We start from the raw sequence: 13,310 nt of genomic DNA on the forward strand, positions 1-13,310 counted from the left end.
TTTCTTACTGATGGACGTTCTTTATTGTTTCTTTATGATTCTTTATGATCTGTGAGTTAAAGATAAAATATTTTTTAGTGTTTGAAACTTTAAAATGTTAAATTTTTTTATAGTGGAATAACTAATTGTGTAAAACTTCAAATTGTAAAAAATTGAATCACTGAGGATAATTTTAACAAGTCTCAAACCAAAAAACGTGAATTAGAAAAAGATTCAGTTGCATCTAGAAAATGAACCCAGGACCTTAGCCTTGTAAGGGCTTAGCTCTGACAACTGAGCTAATTCATCCCCATAAAATTCAGTAATATTTACATAACTCTATCACACTTCGACTAAGGTTCTTCCAACAATATAATAATAATATTTGGATAATTTGTTTAGGCCGTTTTTCTGAAAAATCACCTCAAGGGCACTGTACAAATATTTAATACATTTCGACAATGATCTATGTTATTACTAACTATTATCAATTGTCAAACTATTATCAATTTATGGCTAAAAATCATACATTTAGGTTAAACTATTATCAACAGATTACATCCACCGGTTCGTTGATCACTAATACAAAGCTTTATGTACAACGTATTTGATTGATGAACGTGATTTATTTATATTTTGTACAGACAGATAATATACAGTAACACACTTAGGTCACTTGAGATTAACAATGTTTATTGTTTATTAGAAAACATTAGATACGGTTCGCACGCACAGGACATAATTGGACTTTCCGGTATTTATTTTAATAATATATGTATATTTATGGTGTTTCAGGAAAGGAAGAGCAAATTTTATGCTGGGCAGTACTACAGTACAAGGTAATGATCAAATTTCATCATCCTAAATGTGATTCATCCCTCGGTAAAAGACAGATTTTGAATAATGTAAATCCAATAAGAAAAGTGTGATTTGGATGTATTATAGGCAATACAAGTGCTACTCTCAGGAATAGTATATTTAATGTAAGGGTGTGAGTGCGTAAAAGGGTAAGTTTTTAGTTTAGACCTGAATTCTGTTGGACTTGTTAGTAGACATCGGAGTTGACTGTTTCAGACCAGTGTTTTCCAGGACGCATATTTCAGAGATGTGATTTGGATGTATTATAGGCAATACAAGTGCTACTCTCAGGAATAGTATATTTAATGTAAGGGTGTGAGTGCGTAAAAGGGTAAGTTTTTAGTTTAGACCTGAATTCTGTTGGACTTGTTAGTAGACATCGGAGTTGACTGTTTCAGACCAGTGTTTTCCAGGACGCATATTTCAGAGATGGTGGGGCCATTTCATCGATGGACTTAAAAACCATCCAGAACAATTTGTACTTGATTCTTTCAGGGCACTTGAGCCAGTGAAGCTTATGAAGGTGTTCTAAAATGTGCGGATATTTAGAAACCCCGATTATGAGCCATGCTGCTGCATCAAACATTGATTGTAGTTTGTCTATTTGATATTTTGGAAGGCTGGAATAAATGCCGTTGCAGTAATCGAGACGTAATACTTTGTAAGAGTTGATAAGTAGTTTTGTTGCATCAGTAGGAAGGTTTCTTCGGACAGACTTGAGTTGTATTAGGTGAAAAAACCGGTACTTACCGTCCTATTTATTAGACTTTCAACCCGTCTTTTAAGTCCGAATCTAAATTGACACCAAGAAGTTTGACTATTGTTTTGGGGTTGATATCGCTGCCGAAAATAGAAATAGGTGAATCGTCTAAGAAATAAAGACGTTTGTTTGAGGCCGCCCAGAGAAACTCAGTCTTAGATGGATTTAGCTTCAGCTTGTTTGAAGACATCCAACGAGTTGTTGCTTCTAGACATTCAGCTATAAGGATCTTGAGACTATTGATTTCCTTTATAGCGCTGTAAAAATAAAATTGCTGATAGTCAGCGTAGCAGTGAGACAAGAGACCAAATGACTCGATTATTTTGGCGACATCATTTGTAAAAAGGATGAAGAGAAATGGACCCAAAACGGATCGCTGGGGTACCCTTGAAGAAAGTGTTGCGAAGTTAGAAAATTTATTTCCAACCCTCACGGCTTGTAAGCGATTGGATAGATAGGATACCAGATAGATAGGATTTTCGGTGTCAATGAATGGAATTCAAACCAAATGTTTCTTCTAATCTAAAAGACAAGAGACAGAAGACCAAATGTATTATTTTGGCGACATCATTTGTAAAAAGGATGAATAGAAGTGTACCCAAAACGAATCCCTGGAGTAACCTCGAAGAAAGCGTTGTGAAGTTAGACAGTTTATTTCCAACCGTCACGCTTTATAGTTAGGTAGGATGCCAGTCAATTCTTTTATTGTCTCTTTATGAGGAATTCGTGATCAATCGTGTCAAACGCTGCACTCATGTCTAAGAATGAGATAAGTGCTAACTTACTTGACTCTATGGCAAGAGTTGTGTATAAAGCTTAGCAAAGTAGTCCGGTTTCTGTTGAGTGGAACTTTTTGTATACAGATTGCGAATATTTTTTTCAGATTATACTGTTTTACATTTTTGATTTGAGAGTTGTTAATATTTTCTCCAATGATCACAAATATGTATTGAGTACTACCCCAATCTCTCAAAAAGAATCCAGAACCTTTTTTGTTGATCCCTACTGATTACTGATTCCTATAGAAATCCAACAACCTGTAGGAAAGGGCCTAATTATCGGTTTTTCTCGTCGCTAATCGTTTCTGCATAAAGGGTCTAGTACTCCGTGAAACAATGGTGACGATGAATATCGCAGAACGGCAATGGAGAGATTGTCACCGTGCTGGGAACTAGCCTTCCCTTTCTTCCTGCCATCTACTCCCGTCTCCTTTGTTCCCTTTTACTCTTAACACAGCCGGTCCATTGAATCCACACGTTTTGCTTAGCAAGTTCAAGTTTTCAAGGCGTTTTGTGTTTAAAATTTTGCTGAATACCCACGGTAAATTTGCTGTACAATAGAACAAATAATACTTTTTTTAAAACTTGTCTTCGAAGACTTTTTGAATTCTGTGTCGTGCTTTATGTTAGTCAACTCAAAAAAGGCTTTATATTATTTATTTTCTGATGACCTCCAAGGTTCATAGTTAATATCCTTTGCTCTGACTCCAGATTTGTTGAATAACCTCTGCCATAAGTCACCGCTACGTTTGGTGGCTTAGCAGGGATACCCGGGTTAATAGGGTTAGGTTTGTCCGGGTCTTGGTGACGGATGCGTCTGCCCACGAACTGCGCGATGGGCACTGGTTGAGAGAGATCATTTGACCTCTCCAACATGTAGTTCGACACATTGAACATTTAATTTGTATTTTATAAAAAAAAATATCGCCATTTCGGAATCTAAGGAAGAACTGAGCTCGGGATTTGTATCATTTTCATTAATTCATTTATGCATTCATCGATTAATTCTTCGTTAATTCATTCAATCTTTCAATCAATCATTCATTCGTTCAATAATTCATTCAACTCCCTCCATACTCACAATAGACTCATATGTTATGGTGTACCTGGCTCCGGGCACTCGAAATTCTTGTTAGGAATTCGGTTTTTTATCTCACAATCTTTAAGTGTATATAATATATACACACGTTTAATTTTCTAGAAATTTCTGCTTATTTGACGCATACCATAAAAAATATTCTTTAAGGGTAAACGATACATCTCTAAATAGTATAAAATAAAGTCGCTATCCGTGTCTGTTTGTGCGCTTAGTTCTTCTAAACTACGCAGCGGATTTTAATAACGTTTTATCTATCATTTAGAGAATTTCTTCCGTAATAATTTTCTTTTTTATATAAATATGTGTATAATACATGTAAATTATATTTATAGATAGTAGAAAGTCGATGTTTTATAATCAAGTCGTAAAAATATATTTTCGGGCAATATTGCTAACGCTGGCTAAACCTTGTTAGGTACATCAAAATAATGTACAACGGAATTGTATATCTTGAACAGGCCTACAGAAAAGTCCTCCATGAAATGTCTATCTCCATATATCTACATAATATGTGTATAACCCCCAGCAACGCTGGGTAAAAGTATGTTATAATCGTAATTAATTATTTCTGAAAAAAAAAACAATTAATTATTTTTGAAAAAAAACGAGTTACGCTTAGAATATATTAATATGAATGTTTTGTGTGCGCATGAACTTACATACGTAATATGAATATGTATAAATAATTTGTTTTGTCCACATAAATTCTTTTAAGAGAGGCATGTAAATACAATATTGGATTGAGTCACCGATACAATATTGTCTTGTATGCCTTTCTTGAAAGAATTGAGTTTTTATACGAAGACATTATTAATTATTCATATTAATATTATGTATTTTCATGCGCAAACAAACAATTCATTTGAATATTTTAAGGCACAACTTGCAAAACATTTTTTTCCTAAAATAATTCAATTAGTGTAGATTGAAAAATTTATCTTCATATTCTTACTCATTGAATACAGTCAGTAAAAGAGGACAATCATTTTAATTAAATATACGCGTGATTACGCATGTCTGTAAAGATTTTTTTTCATTAAACGCCAACAGTAATTTTATTTACGTCAGCTGCTATCAGTATTATTGATTAAACGATATCTTTCTATTTTTGCAAGTTGATTGTGGATAATACCAGGTATTGGCGAAGAAACAACATGACGTCTTTGGTCCAATATTGACGCAATTCAGTGAGAAAGAATCCTTAAAAGATTATCTAAATTAAAGGTTTAACTCGTTATTAAGATTTCGCCAACGTCATAACTATAAAATATTGTGTTTTATGTTTGACGTTTCTAATTGATTTTCCAGTGCGCCTACGAATGAATTTGGTCGGTTGCGAAAACTTCCGAAAGCACATATTAACCCTTTCAATACCAGACTTCCTCTGGAGGAACGCGACCAAAAAAATTAATATCTTTTGATTTTGTAAAACAAATCGCCCCATATTTTGCGTATCGCTTATGAAGGATATTGGTCATGGTGTCTTTTTTTTATGCCAGATTGCAACCTTTATTCCCGCAGCAAATACTGTGAATATACTGCAGTTTTGACTGTTTTGCTTGGACTGGGATCCATTATTATTTGATGTTTTGTGTAAATTTGTGCACTATAAATTTAAAAAAAATAAAATTGATCAATTATTAGTGAGATAGGTTTTTTTTCTGTACCAATAAAAAATAACAATTTGAGACCTAAAATTAATAAAAATCAAATACAAAAAAATCTAAATTAGTCAGTAAAAAAAAGTTTCCAAAATATTGTTGAAGTTCTCAAGCATCATATTATCAAACTTTAAATATGGTATATATACGTGGAATCGAAAGTGCCATACTGAAAGAGTTAAGGTAAATAGGTACCTACTTACCTACCTACTAGTTGTGCTATTATGCAGCCCTTTTTTTAAAATTATTTCTCGATTGCCGGCAACGTGTTTTCAAATAAATTTTTGTCTATTAAATTCATTTATATAAATATATTTGCTGTATAAACTCGTTGATTAATAGAAGATCATTAAATTTGGTTAGGTTGAGATTAGCTTATAGCCTCGGGTGAAATAGAGGCCTTGTTCAAATACTATGTTTTGTAAGTGAAAATGTGGAAGGGAGATTATTTTATGCAGTTACTATTGTGGTTAATTAAAACAAATACACTTGTTTTGGATTACTTGGTGTTTCGTTGGAGGTAGTGATTCTAATCATTGTTTTATAACTTACGTGAACTGATAACGCGGATTCCCTTCCAGAGCTGGGCTATCTTTCGATACCGCACTATCGGCATATCGTATCGGCGTATCGGCTATTGCTGGAGTCGCTTCACTACCTCCTCTAGTTCCGCCCGAGTCTCCGCCACGGTCAGCGGTTCGCGGTTAGTGCGGCCCTCTTCCGACCGGTTCTTTCGCGATCGGCAACTTGCTCGACTCTGAAGTTTCGCGTAATTGTTGTTTTGTGTGTGTTAAGTTCTTCACGTAAATTGTGTTGAGTAGTGAGGTTGTTTTGATTTTCTTTCAACGTTCTGTAAACGGTTTCCAGTACACAACGTATATTGACCTTCTCAACTCGTTTGCCCGTCTGCTCAACTGGTTTCGGACACACGCCCCCACCGGTTTATGAATATCCACCAGTGATTATTACACCATCGAAACGAGATTGAAACTGTGGCTCGTTCCTTCACCTGCTCAGTTGTGATGGCAAAGATGATCGTGGGTAGATGATATTATCTCAATAAACGATAAAGTTTTGTGTGATGATTTAGTATAGTGAATGAAAAATATTAAAAAATTAGATTCCAAATTAATTTAATAAATAAACAGAAAAAAAACAAGATGAAATTTATCAGTAAGTTATGTCTTATAGTTTGCCTGGTGGCGGCTCCGGCCCTGTCACAGAGTACCGAGGCATCGCCCAGCGAAGGTGAGGTGGCTACCACCCTGCACGATGCATCCATGGCGAATACAACCATCTCAGATAAAGAAGATGGGGTTTGCGTGGATGGGCTCATGCTGCCGATGTGGAGGCCCCAAGAAAATATCACCACGGGAGACAAAGTCTTGCGAGGCCTTATTTATTTCTTCGTCATGCTGTACCTTTTTATAGGTGTGTCTGTCATTTCCGACCGCTTTATGGCTTCTATTGAAACCATCACGTCACAAGAGAAAGAAGTTCGTGTAAAGAAGAAGGACGGCGAAGTGCAGATAATTGTTGTGAGAGTTTGGAACGAGACCGTTGCTAATCTTACTCTGATGGCTTTGGGATCCAGTGCACCCGAAATCCTACTGTCAATCATTGAAATTGGTGCCAAAAACTTCAATGCCGGTGATTTAGGCCCGGGTACTATTGTTGGATCGGCTGCATTCAATCTGTTTGTGATTATTGGCATCTGTGTTCTTGTCATCCCTGATGGAGAGCATCGAAAGATCAAACATTTGCGAGTATTTTTTGTAACTGCCTCTTGGTCTGTGTTTGCCTATGTGTGGCTTTACTTGATTCTTGCCTACTTCTCCCCAGGTGAATTGGAGATTTGGGAAGGACTTCTTACTCTAATGTTCTTCCCGGCAACAGTTCTTACCGCTTGGATTGCTGAACGTCGACTTTTGTTTTATAAATATTTGCACAAAAGCTATCGCATGAACAAGAGAGGTGTCATTATCCAAATGGAAGGCGGCGAGAATCCCGAAGAAATGGAACTCAAAGAGGCTCGACAAAAATTCCTAGGAGATGAAATTATGTCCGAGGAAGTTAGGGATTTCGAAGAATCTAGGAGAGAATACATTGATACATTGCAAGAGCTTAGAAAACAATACCCTAAAAATGACTTGGAATCGATCGAAACCATGGCTCATGAAATGATTCTCAGCAAAGGTTCTAAATCTCGTGCCTTCTACAGAGTGCAAGCTACTAGGAAAATGATGGGCAGTGGAAATCTAATGCATAAAATTTCAGAACGCGTACAGAGCGACCTTAGCGAAGTGAAGGCAGAATTACTGAGGCAAGAAGAAGACGAAGAACTCGCTGAGACTGGCGTCGGCAAGATTTTCTTCGATCCTGGTCACTATACAGTAATGGAACACTGCGGCGAATTTATGGTTCGAGTAGTCCGCACAGGAGACATCAATGAAGCATGCAGCGTGGTATTCCACACCGAAGACGGAACTGCCAAAGAAGGTAGCGACTACATCGGTAAAAAGGGCACTCTTTACTTTGAGAAGGGAGAATACGAAAAACGCTTCACTCTCCAGGTGATTGACGATGATGTATTTGAAGAGGACGAGCATTTCTACATTCGTCTTACTGACGTTCGGGGCCCGGTGTCCCTGGCCTCTCCCAGCATGGCAACGGTGATGATCCTGGACGATGACCACGGTGGAGTGTTCTCCTTTGCAGAGAGGGATCACGAACTGGTGGAGTCAGTAGGGGCTTACGAACTGAAGGTGGTGCGCTACTGTGGGTCCCGGGGCCGCGTATCCGTGCCCTACTGGACGGAGGACGGGACTGCCAAGGAAGGAAGTCAGTACGAGCCCATCAAAGGAGAACTCGTGTTTGAGGACAATGAAGTCGAGTAAGTCATATTCCAGGAATGTTTTCATCTGTTTGTTTGTTTCTGAATAAGTTTTAGAACGCATGGCGCTCCGTGATGATATTAAGGTCTAAGACGATTCATAAGATTTTACGATTAAGTATATTGTTAAGCACATCATTTTTGGTATAAACGTATTACCCGAAACATTTAAACACTATGCGTGTGATATTAAAAGTGTCCTAGTGACCGCCATTCAAAACAAAAAGCTGAAGATATGATTACTTCTCGACCCTGATCAGTCTCAACTTCTTTCTCTTCCCACTTCGCAGCCTCACAATACACCCCAACTTGGGAATAAAACCATTCAGCCCAACCCAACAAAATGGTTCCGCGTAATTTGTTAGAACCTCAGTGCAAAATATGCACAACTTCAATAAATACATCTTTTCGAAAATAGAACACCACATATACTAAATAACTTCCTACCTAGTTTAAAACATCTAGATTTACACACTACAGAATAACAGTGCAGTAGGTACAATACCCTTTGACCAAAACATCTAGCTATGTGTAGTTTTTCAAGTTCGGGTATAAATTGTGCATTGAATATTTGAAACTGTCAATTTTATTACATTCACGCTGATTGTTTTCACACGACGCGACGCGACGGTTAGTAAATAAACAATGGCTTAGAATGATTTACAATTTAAAAAACATTTTCAGAAATAATATTTTGACATGAAAGTTTTGTTTAGGTATGTATAAACATCGAATTTGTTATGATAAAAATGTCAATATCATTTATATGCTCGTTTGCCATGAAGGCTAGTTTTCTACATAATTTGTTTGTGAACGGTGACAATGAAATACATCCTTATTCCTAGTATGTCGATTATGTACCTACTCTTATATTAACTAAGGAGTTTAACAGTCGAGCTCCGAATTTAAAATTTTTAAAAAGAAGCTTCATCCGCTTATCCTTCGTCGACTCTCATTGTATGTATTCAAATCAATCAATGTAATACAAAATGTAGTTCCTTTGTTCTAAAGGAGTATTCAACGTAAACTTAATAAACCGTGAACACTTTTGTTTTTAAACTCTTCGACAACAATGGTAGCACGGAGAAAAAAAATATTGTTACAAAGGTCTCGTAATAAAAAACTGTTTATTTGGAAAAAAATCTATATATTATTTTCTCGTCGTACGTATGTTCTTCAATCAAAATCTGTTAACTTTCAAATCGGTAATGACCACACTTCTTGGAATTATCTGTTCAGTGGTTACTGCATAATTACAGATCTGCCAACAACGCGTGCTTGCGTATTAATGAATGAAATTATAACTCGTACATGCTAGTAAGTTACCGTGTACGGAATTGCCGTGGAGATATATTTTACGAGTATTTTTGTAAAATTTGTTGATAGTCGCCGACCAGGCACAAGGGCGGTGCTGAATGTCAAGTTCAACTAATTTGTGTGAGGCGGCCTTGAATTTAAAATTATAATTTGGTACGCATTCTAAAAAAATATACCTCTTTACTCTATACCATACCCGACGATTAAATAATTATCTAACGTTTGCGAACGGAATTATTGATGTGGTGCGGACTAGAGGTGATTCGTATTTATCGTACCCAGTAAAAGTACCGGGTATTTTCATGCGATACTTTGTACTTGTGACAAATCTCCAAAATACCTGGTTCCAAAATACTCACAAGTATTTTATACTGGGACTAAATATTTTTAATGGATACTTTTACCAGGTATTTTTGATGAGTAATTTTGATAGGTATTTTAATAGATATTTATGATGGGTATTTTTGATGGGTATTTTTGATGGGTATTTTTGATGGGTATTTTTGATGGGTATTTTGAATAGGTATTTTTGATGGGTATTTTTGTGGGGAAAATTTTTTCTTAGAAGTTTTTGTAACAGCCCCCCCCCCCCCATTGATTTGAAATATTTTGTGCGGAAGTACATATCTGAAATTTTTTGTGGGGAATTACGTTTCACTTACATTCTCTAACAACCTCTCCCCCCCCATGGATTTCGAATAATTATTGGGGGAATCAAGTTTTAATTTGTGGGCAAAATGTGGGTAGAATTTATGTGAGTACAGTTTAGAAATTACTTATTCTGAATCAATCCTCAGTAAATTCAGGTCGGTATTAAATGTATTTTGTCAGCGGTATTTTTACCAGGTATTTATTTGTACCTGTACTCATTGTACCCAGTAACGAAAAGTACTCATAGGACCCACCTCTAGTGCGGACTAATTATTTTTTCTATGGTTGGGAATGTAATATTATTATTTTGGTTGAATTTCCTATACACACTGTGTTCGGCGCTTACGTCGTGAATTTTGGGATGTGATTGGGGAAATGATTCATGAACCACGTAGAAATTAAAAAAAAAAAATATATATATTACAGGTGACCAGTATATAAAAACACACGCGTATTTGAATGCTAAGTTGTGTCAAAATTTCAAAGCAATCAGTGAAGAACTTTTGGAGATTTAAGATTTTGAACAAACGAACATTTGATTGCTTTGATAAAATATATTTTTTTCTTATATTATCATGATTCACCAACAAACCCCAAAGTTTCACGGTACGAGTGTAAAACACGCTGTGAACTGGTTTCGCTTCTTTTCTTTTCGTAAAAGAAGTTTAACGAAATAACTACAATTTATAATTCAATGATAACACGTGGATAAAAACCAGTTGTTGCAGAACATTAAATTAATCCACTTAACTGATATAGTTAACTTGGGTTAGTTCGCCATAATAATAACTCGTCATAATGCCTTGTGTTGGTTGGTTGCACTGAAGTGATAAACTGTAGAACGGTGTTTGCGTATCCACGTTCCCGAATAGGCTCAATTTCTCCTTATTTCTGGCAAAATTGATCAAACGTTTTTAGGTAGGTTTTGAAATTTTCTTTTTTATTAATTTTATTGGTCCGACGGGCGGAGTGAAAGCTCTTATGATGTTCCAATTCAAACAATTCGAACAATTTGAACAATACAAACGAATAAGGTTTGAATTGTCTCTTGACGCCTGCCGACTATTTCAGTTTATGCAAAAATAAAAAATAGTTTTATTTTTATTTTGTGAAGCTCACGCACAAACATTAACGTGTCTAGTGTAAATACAAAAGATCTTATGGGCTTAAATTCACCATTTACACCCAATATATGGATGGGATGGTCCGATGCTCTATAGTGAACCCGCTTGCACAGCGCGGGTGTAAATTGTGCACCCTAAAGTTTAAGTTTAGACTTACGGAATTCAATACTTCGTTTGTGTGAAAGCACTATAAAACAATACAATGATTATTACTTCAATGGTCACAAACAGAGATGAATACAAAAAAAATCTGAAAAAAGGATCATAAATAGAAGATTTTACACATAAAAGCATTTTATCGGCCTGATATTGTTTTTCTAAGTTTATAAATAGACCCATAATAAATGTAGTTTTAAAGTAATGGCAAATACTTTTATGTTTTGTCGATTAAAATTTTGAATGAAAAGCACGCTATTTTGTATTATTTTACATTGCATCGCCTCAAGTAAATTTGCGACATCAGTTTTCGTTCTATCAGTATATATCACACTTCTAGGGACTACGTGTTCGGTGGTTGTAGTTATAATGTGGGTCTGATTGAAAGAAGTGTTGTGGCGTAAAGAGGAAAACAGTTTGGCGTGGGGGGAGCTAATGTTGGCTGGGAATGTGTTAGTCCATTTAGCATCAGATCAAAGCTGCTCAAACTGTGAGTTAATCAATATATATTATAAAAGTAAGAGTATAATGTGCGTGCCACTAAAACTCAGAAACGAGTCCCGTCACGATCAAGGGAGTTATATGGTGTGGTAGCCCTCTATCCTCCATCCATGAAGAAGGTTCCCGTTTTCACCCGAAGAGCGTGCTTTTGAAGATAATAATATAAGAGATGGGTGTTTTTCCCTCTAGAAATTTCTAGAACAGTTCAGAACATTCGAAATTATTCGAGAGCATTCCACAACATTTAAGAACATCCCGGAACATTCTGGAATGATGTGGAATGTTCGGGAATAGTTAGGAACGTTCAGAAACAACTTCTCGAAATAGTATAAAACAAAGTAGCTATCTGTGTCTGTCTGTTTGTGCGCTTAGTTTATCTTAGCTTAGCTTAGCTTAGATATAGAAATATAATATAACAAGCATATTTTATTTACAGAAAGTAGAAAAAAGTCGATGTTTTGTAATCAAGCCATAAAAAATGTTTTCGGGCGCTTACATTGCTAGCGCTGGCTAAACCTTACCAACATTTGTGTAAATTTAAAAGTTTATTTTTATTAGTGCCAGGAGTATTTAAAGATGTTTAAATGGTAGAAAAAGTAGGGGATTCCTAAGGAATACTTGTAGCAATATCTCTACACCGTAATGAGATACAGAGTCGAATTAAAGTCAATGTAATGGAGTTTTTTTAACAATAACATTGTGGTATACAATGGTGAATGGTGGAAGAAGTGAAAAGCGCAAGAGAAGGACATTAGCAATAGCGAAGCATTGCGGGGGATACAATATTCTAAACAAATTTACACATTTCGAAAAACTCTTTGTAAAGCTCAGGCATCCCCGGGGTTTCAGCTAGTTAAAATATAAGTTGACCAGGGTGGAGTTTTCTTAATATCAAAAACAAACAAAAAATATTTTTTTGAATATTTATAAAGACGTTGAATATTTTTTGTTAATTAGAAGAACGGATCCATCCAAAGGCCAATTACCAAAGTGTTTCTTCTACCTATGGACGATGACCCCATATTTTAAACGACCTGCATCTAAAATAACCTGTTACATCTTAGAAGACCAGGATCAAAAACTCACATGTTAAAATTTTTAAAAAACTCTGGTCTAACAATTAAAAAACATACAATGCGTTGATGAAGTATGACTTAATGTTATTACATATTATTTTTAAAACAAAATTGTAGCATATATACACAGATTTTGCAATAAATATTTAATCTATTTAAACATTTCTAAATACTGTTCAGAAAGCATTCACAAAATGAGAACCCAACTCATTAAAAAGTATTATCTTAATTGCTGAAAAAACCTAAAACTTTTAATTGCACTTTCACTTTATATCCATAGTGCAAAGTTAGCCATTTGTCAAATAAAGGCTTAATTGAATAATATTGTGGATGCAGCAAATTTTTGAAACCAGAAACGGAAAGTACAAACAAATTTACAGACAGATAAAAAGTCAAACGGTTAAGTTTAAACAAAGATAAAATCCACGAGTATAATAATAATGAAAGGTTTGACAA

General features: G+C 35.5%; 1 pseudogene; it reads left to right on the forward strand.

Annotated features, from left to right (window-relative positions):
- Window positions 1–6,296: 6,296 nt before the first annotated feature.
- On the forward strand, window positions 6,297–8,033 carry LOC149416937 (sodium/calcium exchanger Calx pseudogene; annotated as a pseudogene).
- The last annotated feature ends 5,277 nt before the right edge of the window (window positions 8,034–13,310 follow it).

Source organism: Hesperophylax consimilis, chromosome 16, assembly GCF_061612785.1.
Source record: "Hesperophylax consimilis isolate HC1 chromosome 16, BYU_Hcon_1.0, whole genome shotgun sequence".
Taxonomy (NCBI): domain Eukaryota; kingdom Metazoa; phylum Arthropoda; class Insecta; order Trichoptera; family Limnephilidae; genus Hesperophylax; species Hesperophylax consimilis.